Here is a 12,060-nt window from a genome sequence, read left to right as displayed (position 1 = left end):
TGGCCAGAGACCAAGTATCCTAGAAAAGGAAGAGATTGGCATTCAAACAGACATTTCTCTATTTTGGCATAGAGTTGATTATCACGAAGTCTCTGAAGAACCATACGGACATGCTGGCGGTGTTCTTCAAGATTGGCAGAAAAAATCAGGATATCGTCCAGATATACAACAACACAGGAGTATAGTAGATCACGAAAAATTTCATTAACAAAGTCTTGGAAGACGGCAGGGGCGTTGCATAGACCAAAGGGCATGACCAGATACTCAAAGTGTCCATCTCTGGTGTTAAATGCCGTTTTCCATTCATCCCCCTCTCTGATGCGGATGAGATTATAAGCACCTCTTAAGTCCAGTTTGGTAAAAATATGGGCACCTTGGAGACGATCAAAGAGTTCAGAGATGAGGGGTAGGGGGTAGCGGTTCTTAACCGTGATTTTATTAAGACCGCGGTAGTCAATGCAAGGACGTAGAGAGCCATCTTTTTTGGACACAAAGAAAAATCCGGCTCCGGCAGGAGAGGAGGATTTACGGATAAAGCCCTTTTTTAAATTTTCTTGGACGTATTCAGACATGGCAAGAGTCTCTGGGACGGACAGAGGATAGATTCTGCCCCGGGGTGGAGTAGTGCCCGGGAGGAGGTCAATGGGACAATCATAAGGCCTGTGAGGAGGTAGAGTCTCAGCTTGTTTTTTGCAAAAAACGTCCGCAAAGTCCATATAGGCCTTAGGGAGACCGGTTACATGAGGAAGCACAGGGACACGGCAAGGTTTACTGGGAACCGGTTTTAAGCAGTCCTTGGAACAAGAGGGCCCCCAACTCTTGATCTCCCCAGTGGACCAATCCAGGATTGGGGAATGGAGTTGAAGCCAGGGAAGTCCAAGAAGGATTTCAGAAGTGCAATTGGGGAGAACCAACAGTTCAATCCTCTCGTGATGAGATCCGATGCACATTAGAAGGGGCTCCGTGCGGAAACGTATAGTACAGTCCAATCTTTCATTGTTTACACAATTGATGTAGAGGGGTCTGGCGAGACTGGTCACCGGGATGTTGAACCTGTTGACGAGGGAGGCTAAGATGAAATTTCCTGCAGATCCAGAGTCCAAGAAGGCCACAGCAGAGAAGGAGAAGGCAGAGGCAGACATCCGCACAGGCACAGTAAGACGTGGAGAAGCAGAGTAGACATCAAGGACTGTCTCACCTTTGTGCGGAGTCAGCGGACGTCTTTCCAGGCGGGGAGGACGGATAGGACAATCCTTCAGGAAGTGTTCGGTACTAGCACAGTACAGGCAGAGATTCTCCATGCGGCGTCGTGTCCTCTCTTGGGGTGTCAGGCGAGACCGGTCGACCTGCATAGCCTCCACGGCGGGAGGCACAGGAACAGATTGCAGGGGACCAGAGGAGAGAGGAGCCGGGGAGAAGAAACGCCTCGTGCGAACAGAGTCCATATCCTGGCGGAGCTCCTGACGCCGTTCGGAAAAACGCATGTCAATGCGAGTGGCAAGATGGATGAGTTCATGTAGGTTAGCAGGGATTTCTCGTGCGGCCAGAACATCTTTAATGTTGCTGGATAGGCCTTTTTTAAAGGTCGCGCAGAGTGCCTCATTATTCCAGGATAATTCTGAAGCAAGGGTACGGAACTGTACGGCATACTCGCCAACGGAAGAATTACCCTGGACCAGGTTCAACAGGGCAGTCTCAGCAGAAGAGGCTCGGGCAGGTTCCTCAAAGACACTTCGAATTTCCGAGAAGAAGGAGTGTACAGAGGCAGTGACGGGGTCATTGCGGTCCCAGAGCGGTGTGGCCCAAGCCAGGGCTTTTCCAGACAGCAGGCTGACTACGAAAGCCACCTTAGACCTTTCAGTGGGGAACTGGTCCGACATCATCTCCAAGTGTAATGAACATTGGGAAAGAAAGCCACGGCAAAACTTAGAGTCCCCATCAAATTTATCCGGCAAGGATAGTCGTATTCCAGAAGCGGCCACTCGCTGCGGAGGAGGTACAGGAGCTGGCGGAGGAGATGATTGCTGGAGCTGTGGTAGTAACTGTTGTAGCATAACAGTCAGTTGAGACAGCTGTTGGCCTTGTTGCGCAATCTGTTGTGACTGCTGGGCGACCACCGTGGTGAGGTCAGCGACAACTGGCAGAGGAACTTCAGCGGGATCCATGGCCGGATCTACTGTCACGATGCCGGCTGGCAGGTAGTGGATCCTCTGTGCCAGAGAGGGATTGGCGTGGACCGTGCTAGAGGATCGGTTCTAAGTCACTACTGGTTTTCACCAGAGCCCGCCGCAAAGCGGGATGGTCTTGCTGCGGCGGTAGTGACCAGGTCGTATCCCCTAGCAACGGCTCAACCTCTCTGGCTGCTGAAGATAGGCGCGGTACAAGGGAGTAGACAGAAGCAAGGTCGGACGTAGCAGAAGGTCGGGGCAGGCAGCAAGGATCGTAGTCAGGGGCAACGGCAGAAGGTCTGGAATCACAGGCAAGGAACACACAAGGAACGCTTTCACTGGCACTAGGGCAACAAGATCCGGCGAGGGAGTGAAGGGGAAGTGAGGTGATATAGGGAAGTGCACAGGTGTAAACACTAATTGGAACCACTGCACCAATCAGCGGTGCAGTGGCCCTTTAAATCGCAAAGACCCGGCGCGCGCGCGCCCTAGGGAGCGGGGCCGCGCGCGCCGGGACAGAACTGACGGGGAGCGGGTAAGGTACGGGAGCCGGGGTGCGCATCGCGAGCGGGCGCTACCCGCATCGCGAATCGCATCCCGGCCGGAGGTAGTAACGCAGCGCCCCGGGTCCGTGGAACCGACCGGGGCGCTGCAGTGAGGGAAGTGTAGCGAGCGCTCCGGGGAGGAGCGGGGACCCGGAGCGCTCGGCGTAACAGAAGTATTATGCGGGTTTTAAGAGACTCATCAATCCACCTGCAGCGTGATTGCGGGGGTCCGATGAGTCAAGATGGCGGACAAAGATCTGCTCACCTGCTCCTGGGCAGCTCTGATGCTCTAATGACTACACCTTGCTACACCTTGATATCCATGTGACTCCAGAGGCACCAGCAGCTTCAAATATCTGTTTTCTGCTATGTAAAGGAATTTTAGCAGCTGCTCTCTTGATCCGATGCATGGATCTGGCAGAAATCTTCCTCAATGTGTCTTTATCTGTACAAACCCGTCTGTGCTCTGAATCAGCCACAAATCTCTTAATAGTGCGATGATCACGCTTAAGTTTTTGTGAAATATCTAATGTTTTCATACCTCATCCAAAGCATTGAACTATTTCACTCTTTTCGGCAGCAGAGAGATCCTTTTTCTTCCCCATATTGCTTGAAAATGGTGCTCTGCCCTTTGACTAGGGGATAAGATGTCTAGGGGCGGAGCACCCCTTTAACTTCATGAGGTGAAGGGTCCTGTACATGGCTCAAGTCCTGCATGGGAATGGAGTTTTTACACTTTTTCCACAGGAGGAACACTGTTCCCATTTGAAGGAGACCTGCAGGATCAGTCCCTAAGTGGAAATTTTGGGTGCGTTAACATACTTCTTTTTCCTAGGACTTAACTCCTGGTCCTATAGGGTGTAACTATTGGAACTGGAAAGGACAATTTCCCCAACTTACCATGGGCCATGTATTTGGGAATAAAGGGCTACTCCCCTGGTAAATCTCCCCCATTGTACAGATAAAATTACCCTGCATTGAGTATTTCTGAGTACTGTGACTGGTTATTCGGAGTCATTTATAGAACGGTGTCAGTGTATACTGTTGCAGATTTCCTGCTTTTGGTCTCATAGGTTGAGATGAAAGCAGCAGTTATATGTGTGATTACTGAAGCCTGATATGAGTCTGCAGGATTTCATATACTATTTATACACACAATCATCTATATACTACAACTATTTAACTGCTCAGAGCACTATGTATACTGTCACCATGTCGATCGTTTACCCAGTTTTTCCCCAGATAAATTCCTTTGCTAATTTTTTCAAAATGAGTCAGAAAAGATGAATATCATCAACTACTGTGACAGTTCTGCCCACATCAGAGAAACTGTATATGTATATATATATATATATATATATATATATATATCTATAGAAGGTTGAGTCACTATGTATATGGTGGTCGCAGGAAATTATGAACGTGGGCTATGATGTGTGTAGTAGTCCCTGATGAATATGTCATGTAGCAAAGATATTAACCCAATGTCCCTGTGTGACTTACTGCTTCTTTTTGTCAGTAAAGCCGTTCACACATGCTGAGCACAGGTAAGAGGCTTCTGAAACTAGGATTATGTGAAACAACTTGTAGATTTTACTTAACTCCTTTCGCAAAAAAGAAAAAAATATATTTTTAATACTTTATACTGGTCACAGCTTTTGAAGTATTAAGCAGGTTTTAAGAGACTCATCAATCCACCCGCAGCGTGATTGCGGGTGTCCGATGAGCCAAGATGGCAGACAAAGATCCACTCACCTGCTCCTGGGCCGCTCTGATGCTCCAATGATCTTCTTCTATGGTCTGCCATCAGCAGAGGTGAAGCTTGTAGCTTCTGGGCCCAGATGAAAAATCTGCAACAGGGCCCCATATGCCAATTATATTACTGGTCTGTAATGGCACAGATGTTGGGGCCCCTTCAGGCACCAGGGCCCTGGTGTGACTGCTGCCTCTATAGCTACACCCCTGGCCATCAGGCAGACTATACAAGTAGATGGCTGATATCACTAATCAATGCTATGCCAATGCACAGCACTGAACAGTAATAGCAATCTAATGATTGCTATAAAAAGTTCCCTGTGGGACTTAAAAAATGTAAAATTAAAGTAAAACAAAATGTTTAATACATCTAAATAAGGGCCTTCCTCCATAAAAAAAAAAATAAACCACCCACTTTTCCCATTTTACAAATTAAAAAGTAAAAAAAAATGTATGAGTAAACATCTTTGGTATCACCGCATGTGGAAATGTCTAAACTATTAAAATGCAAAGTTAAAGGAGTCATCCCCCATAAGGTAATTTAAGTACTGCCAGACAGTAATGGATGTGCTTTGGAAGGATCTGGGCTTTTCTTGGGCCTAAATGACTATGTTGTGAGATCACAATAACGCTGTGGCTATCTTTTTGTGAACTGGATATTTCCTGTTGGATTTTGTTCTCAAACTACACATCCCATAGTTCCTTGTTTGTAAGTGTGAGGTCACTTTCCTCCCTCCCACACATCAGCCACCCAACCCATTGAAACACAAATGAGCTGCGTTCCATTCAAAAGACCAGAGTTTTCTAACCAGGGTGCCTCCAGCTGTTGCAAAATGATCTCTCTCCAACCCAGAGGTCGCTCCACCCATTTAAGCAGGACAGGCTCCCTTTGCACACCTGACTAGTGATGTCATATCTCGACGCACTGCAACCTGGGAAAAGCCAAGACCTGAGTAATTTTGTATGCTGTTAAAAATAAATATTGAAGCAAAAATTAGAGACCCCCCGTCACACACAGGTACATACAGTATATTATGAACTACACTAACTTTACAGCCCTTGTAGCATAGTCAAATGAAATAATTCCTGGAATATCCCTTTAATGATCCTGAACGGTGACCGTTGTAAACATAAAAGAAATACGTAATAGAAAAAATTGTTGCTTTTTGGTCACATCACATTCCAGAAAAAAAGGAATAAAAAGTAATCAAAAAGTCACATATACGCAAGTGGTTGTGATAAAAATACAGATCACGATGCAAAAAATGGGCCCTAATACAGTTCTGTATACGGAAAAATAAGAACGTTACAGGGGCCAGAATAGCTCAATATGAAACATACTTATTTTGTTAAAAAAAAGTGTGCATTATTTTAAAAGCAGTACAATAATAGTAAAGCATGTAAAGATAGGTATCATTTTATATGTATCAACCCACAGAATAAAAAGATCAGCTCAGTTTTACCATAAAGTGCACTGCATAAAAACGAACCCCCTCCCAAAAAAAAAAGTTAGTTTTCTTTGTAATTTCCTGCCACAAATTATTTTTGTTGTTGTGCTGTACATTTTATGGTAAAATTAAAAGTTTCATTACAAAGAACAGTTGATTGTGCAAAAAACACCTCACATTGGTCTGTGGATGGAAAAATAACAGCTATGGCTCTAAAAATGCTAAGAGAAAAAAAATAACATAAAAATAAAAATGGGCATTCCCCCAGTTGTACACCTCAATATTAAAAGCACAATGAAGCAGAAAATGCTCCATGCTTTCCAGCATGCCTGTCAGGATCCGGTCTAGTAGCGGGAAGCGGTACAGGTGGTGGATCCTCTATGCCAGAGAGGGATTGGCGTGGACCTTACTGGAGGATCGGTTCTAAGCAGTTACTGGTTTTCACCAGAGCCCGCCGCAAAGCGGGATAGACTTGCTGTGGCGGTAACTACCAGGTCGTATCCTCCGATAGCGGCTCAACCTCACTGGCTGCTGAGACAGGCAAAGTACAGAAGGGGCAGGCAGAGGCGTAGTCAGACGTAGCAAAGGTCAGGGCAGGCAGCACGGGTTCTCAGGCGGTAGTCGTTAGCAACGGGATCGGCAACAGGCAAGGATATACACAAAAACGCTTTCTCTAGGGCACTGTGGCAACAAAGATCCGGCAAGGGCAGGAATAGGCAGGACACCTTTATAGGAGTGACAATAAACGGATTGGGCCAGACACCAATCAATGGTGCACTGGCCCTTTAAATCTTAAACTGCCGGCGCGCGCGCGCCCTATAGTGCAGGGACGCACGCGTCGGGAGTCACGTGAGCGGGGAGCAGAGGAGAGGGCCGGAGCTGGGACACGGGACGCGCGCGGGGACATCCCGCAGCGGGGACCGCGTCCCCGACAGGAGCAGAGACGGAGTGTCCCCGGTCAGAGAGTCCGACCGGGGCACCCCGCTGGGACAGACGCTGCGAGCACTCCGGTCCAGGAGCAGGGACCGGAGTGCTCAGCGTTACAATGCCTCTATACTCCTCACGGGGACATCCACCATTGTCAGAGCTCCTGCACTTCAGATTGCCCCTCACACACAGTTTCCCATGGAAGCAGCGCCAAGTCAAGTCCCAAAACTTAAAGGGAATCCTGATAGAATTCAAAAGCCTCAAAACAACCTCCAGATCCAGACTTGGGCAATCCTTTTGTGGTGTCGGACAGGGTAATGTGTAATTAACCGTTTCGTGATGCCAGGGCATGGTTGACCTATACACCACCCAAGGTAGACCAGCTTATCCTGTACCAGGCACGGTGCAAATAATCACTCCGACCCAAGGCTAGGGATAACTGGTATGCTTTACTGAGGTTGGAAAGATGGTACAATCCGTTACAGCACAGATTAGCGTGAAGGAGTTGCAGGGTGAACTTAAGATCGGCTTGCTGGGACTTATAGTTGATTGTGCTGTATATGACTGACTTGACTTGTATGCAGCTCATGCTAGACTTTAGTTACTTGGACGTGACTACTTGACTTAACCCCTTAAGGACACATGACGTTCTCATACGTCTCCATTTCCGAGTCCTTAAGGACACATGATGTATGAGAACGTCATGTGTTTTACCGGCCCCCCGCAACCAACTGGAGCGGAGCCGGTCCCCGATGCCTGCTGAAATCGTTCAGTAGGCATCGGGGCATATCGCCCAGGGGGGTCATGATGACCCCCCATGTCGGCGATGGCCGCAGATCGCTGGACAATTCAGTCCAGCGATCTGCGGCGGATTCCGGGTCAATCGGGTCTCCAGTGACCCGGTGACCCGGAATTATTGGCTGATCGGGGCCGTCAGAGACGGCCCCGAACAGCCAGAGCCAGCAGGGGTGAGGTGGCACTGGTGCCACCTCACGATCGCCCTGATTCGTCGGCCGGATTACCGGCCGACCAATCAGGGCGCCTGCTGCGGGTGTCACTCCCGCAACCCGCTCCGCCCCTCTTCCGGAGGATGTGAGCGGGTGCGGGACGTGCACCCCGGGTGCTGGGGACCCCGATCCCCGGCGCCCCTGTTGTGATCGGGGCCCCAGGAGCGGCGGCGGCGGCGGAGACGACGAGGGACTGACCTGTGCGGCGAGGATCGTTGGAGGTGAGTGACAGCCTCCTGCTGTTGCTTAGCAACAGCTCCCAGCATGCAAAAAGGGCATGCTGGGAGCTGTAGTTATGCAACAGCAGGAGGCAGACCACCACAACTCCCAGCATTCCCCTATGGGCATGCTGGGACTTGTAGTTTTGCAACAGCTGGAGGCACATTCTTTCTATGGAAAAGTGAACCTTCAGCTGTTGTGTAACTACAACTCCCAGGTTGCACAATCAGCTAAAGTGCATGCTGGGAGTTGTAGTGGTGCATCTGGTGGTTGCATAACTACAACTCCCAGCATGCCCGTTGGCTGTCGGTGACTGCTGAGAGTTGTAGTTTTGCAACAGCTGAAGGCACACTGAGTTAAGTAGCAAACCAGTGTGTCTCCAGCTGTTGCATAACTACAATCCCCAGCATCCCCAGCCAAAGTAGTATGCCTCCAGCTGTTGCATAACTACAAGACCCAGTATGCCCTTCCGCTGTCCGTACATGCTGGGGGTTGTAGCTTTTGCAACAGCTGAAGGCACACTGGTTGCAAAACACTGAGTTTGTTACCAAACTCGGTGTTTCACAACCAGTGTGCCTCCAGCTGTTGCAAAACTACAACTCCCAGCATGCACTGATAGACCGTACATGCTGGGAGTTGTAGTTTTGCAACAGCTGGATGTTCCCCCCCCCCCCCCCCCCCAATTTGAATGTACAGGGTACACTCACATGGGCGGAGGATTACAGTAAGTATCGGGCTGCAAGTTTGAGGTGCGGCAAAATTTCTGCCGCAGCTCAAACTGCCAGCGAGAAACTACTGTGAACCCCCCGCCCGTGTGACTGTACCCTAAAAACACTACACTACACTAACACAAAATATAATAAAAAGTAAAAAACACTACATATACACATACCCCTACACAGCCCCCCTCCCCTCCCCAATAAAAATGAAAAACGTCTGGTACGCCACTGTTTCCAAAACGGAGCCTCCAGCTGTTGCAAAACAACTACTCCCAGTATTGCCAGATAGCCGTTGACTGTCTAGGCATGCTGGGAGTTTTACAACAGCTGGAGGCACCCTGTTTGGGAATCACTGGCGTAGAATACCCCTATGTCCACCCCTATGCAAGTCCCTAATTTAGGCCTCAAATGCGCATGGCGCTCTCACTTTGGAGCCCTGTCGTATTTCAAGGCAACAGTTTAGGGTCACATATGGGGTATCGCCGTACTCGGGAGAAATTGCCTAACAAATTTTGGGGGGTATTTTCTGCTATTACTCTTTTTAAAAATGTAAAATTTTGGGGAAAACAAGCATTTTAGGTAAAAAAATATATATTTTTTTACATATGCAAAAGTCGTGAAACACCTGTAGGGTATTAAGGTTCAAACTACCCCTTGTTACGTTCCCCGAGGGGTCTAGTTTCCAAAATGGTATGCCATGTGTTTTTTTTTTGCTGTCCTGGCACCATAGGGGCTTCCTAAATGCGGCATGCCCCCAGAGCAAAATTCGCTTTCAAAAAGCCAAATGTGACTCCTTCTCTTCTGAGACCTGTAGTGCGCCAGCAGAGCACTTTTCACCCCCATATGGGGTGTTTTCTGAATCGGGAGAAATTGGGCTTCAAATTTTGGTGGGTATTTTCTGCTATTACCCTTTTTAAAAATGTAAACATTTTGTGAAAACAAGCATTTTAGGTAAAAAAAAAATTTTTTTTACATATGCAAAAGTCGTGAAACACCTGTAGGGCATTAAGGTTCACATTACCCCTTGTTACGTTCCCCGAGGGGTCTAGTTTCCAAAATGGTATGCCATGTGTTTTTTTTTTGCTGTTCTGGCACCATAGGGGCTTCCTAAATGCGGCATGCCCCCAGAGCAAAATTTCCTTCAAAAAAGCCAAATGTGACTCCTTCTCTTCTGAGACCTGTAGTGCGCCAGCAGAGCACTTTTCACCCCCATGCGAGGTGTTTTCTGTATCGGGAGAAATTGGGCTTCAAATTTTGGGGGGTATTTTCTGCTATTACCCTTTTTAAAAATGTAAAATTTTGTGAAACCAAGCATTTTAGGTAAAAAATATATATATATTTTTTACATATGCAAAAGTCGTGAATCACCTGTAGGGTATTAAGGTTCACTTTACCCCTTGTTACGTTCCCTGAGGGGTCTAGTTTCCAAAATGGTATGCCATGTGTTTTTTTTTGCTGTCCTGGCACCATAGGGGCTTCCTAAATGCGGCATGCCCCCCAAAAACCATTTGTCGCTCCTTCCCTTCTGAGCCCTCTACTGCGCCCGCCGAACAATTAACATAGACATATGAGGTATGTCCTTACTCGAGAGAAATTGGGTTTCAAATACAAGTAAAAATTTTCTCCTTTTTATCCCTTGCAAAAATTCAAAAATTGGGTCTACAAGAACATGCGAGTGTAAAAAATGAAGATTTTGAATTTTCTCCTTCACTTTGAGGCTATTCCTGTGAAACACCTAAAGGGTTAAAACACTTATTAAATGTCATTTTGAATACTTTGGGGGGTGTAGTTTTTATAATGGGGTCTTTTATGGGGTATTTCTAATATGAAGACCCTTCAAATCCACTTCAAACCTGAACTGGTCCCTGAAAAATAGCGAGTTTGAAAATTTTGTGAAAAATCGGAAAATTGCTGCTGAACTTTGAAGCCCTCTGGTGTCTTCCAAAAGTAAAAACTCATCAATTTTATGATGCAAACATAAAGAAGACATATTGTATATGTGAATCCAAAAAAAAAATATTTGGAATATCCATTTTCCTTACAAGCAGAGAGCTTCAAAGTTAGAAAAATGCAAAATTTTCATTTTTTTCATCAAATTTTGGGATTTTTCACCAAGAAAGGATGCAAGTTACCATAAAATTTTACCACTAAGTTAAAGTAGAATATGTCACGAAAAAACAATCTCGGAATCAGAATGATAACTAAAAGCATTCCAGAGTTATTAATGTTTAAAGTGATAGTGGTCAGAATTGCAAAAAACGCTCCGGTCCTTAAGGTGTAAAATGGCCTGGTCCTTAAGGGGTTAAATATATCCCCGGTCTGTAAGGATTACCGCAAGGCTTTGACTTTCACCTGGGTACTGGGGTTAACTGGTAGTTGATGTGTGGTCGCTGGACTAGGCCTCAGGCCTCCTTCAGGATCACCTCACAGACAGACTTCACTTCACCAAACTGTACCACAGCAAGAGCACTAAGAGACTGAACTGAACTCTGACATCACTATATATGGGAGCAATTTAGAGAGATCATATTGGCCGGAAAAGTCACCTGGTTCACCTTGCACACTCCCCTAACAACAAGGTTCATAGCAACAGGATTCTTAAAGTAACAAGTGCATAGAAAATACCCATACATTAACCATTATAGAACATTAAAAAATAGATAACAGTTGCGCTATGTTATGGAATTAATATGTGTGCCCAATTATACTGCTAGTCTGATGGTATGGTGTCCCGTAAATCATACACAGATATAAGCAAAACGTAAAAATAATATATCAGACAGCGCTATATGGGACTTAAAATGCAGTTATATGTATTAATGGAATTTAAATACCTGCGTACCTGTGATATATATTGATTGATGTACCCCAGTAGAAAGGATGAATAGTAGTAGATGGTATATACACTATGGATATAAGCACTAGTGTGTTAAACACAATATATTAAGGGTGTGTATGCCCGTACCTGTAATACTATTGTGGTGTGTAAAAATGATGCTGATGTGCAAATTTAAAGTTGACTCCCGTTGTAAGTCCTGTATCGTGTTAAATAAAAATAGCAAGCCCAATTTTAGATGGTGTAAGAATCTTGTCTTAACGGTGTTACAAATATAAAATTGTGCAGTTTACTTGGTGTTTATTGGAGGTTCCAGTTCCCACGGTGCGGTACCTTTGCGGTATAGAGATCCTTCAGTCTCACTTGATGCGAGGGTACTAGTACAAAAAAAAAAAAATCCACGGTGTTGGGAAGTCAGCGGGAGAACGCCCCGGGC

The 12,060-nt window shown here is 46.4% G+C and overlaps 1 protein-coding gene across 1 annotated transcript in view; it reads right to left on the bottom strand.

Moving 5' to 3' along the window:
• Positions 1 to 11,750, bottom strand: part of LOC130291036 (lymphotoxin-alpha-like) — a 76,887-nt gene extending 65,137 nt beyond the window's left edge. The window contains exon 1 of the mRNA XM_056539372.1: positions 11,631 to 11,750. The gene's annotated coding sequence lies outside the window, so the exon portion shown is untranslated. The remainder of the gene's footprint in view (positions 1 to 11,630) is intronic.
• Between the last annotated feature and the right edge of the window lie 310 nt (positions 11,751 to 12,060).

This window comes from Hyla sarda, chromosome 9 (assembly GCF_029499605.1).
Source record: "Hyla sarda isolate aHylSar1 chromosome 9, aHylSar1.hap1, whole genome shotgun sequence".
Lineage (NCBI taxonomy): Eukaryota > Metazoa > Chordata > Amphibia > Anura > Hylidae > Hyla > Hyla sarda.
Note: the sequence above shows the minus strand (reverse complement) of the source record. Positions and strands in the feature narration are given on the sequence as shown.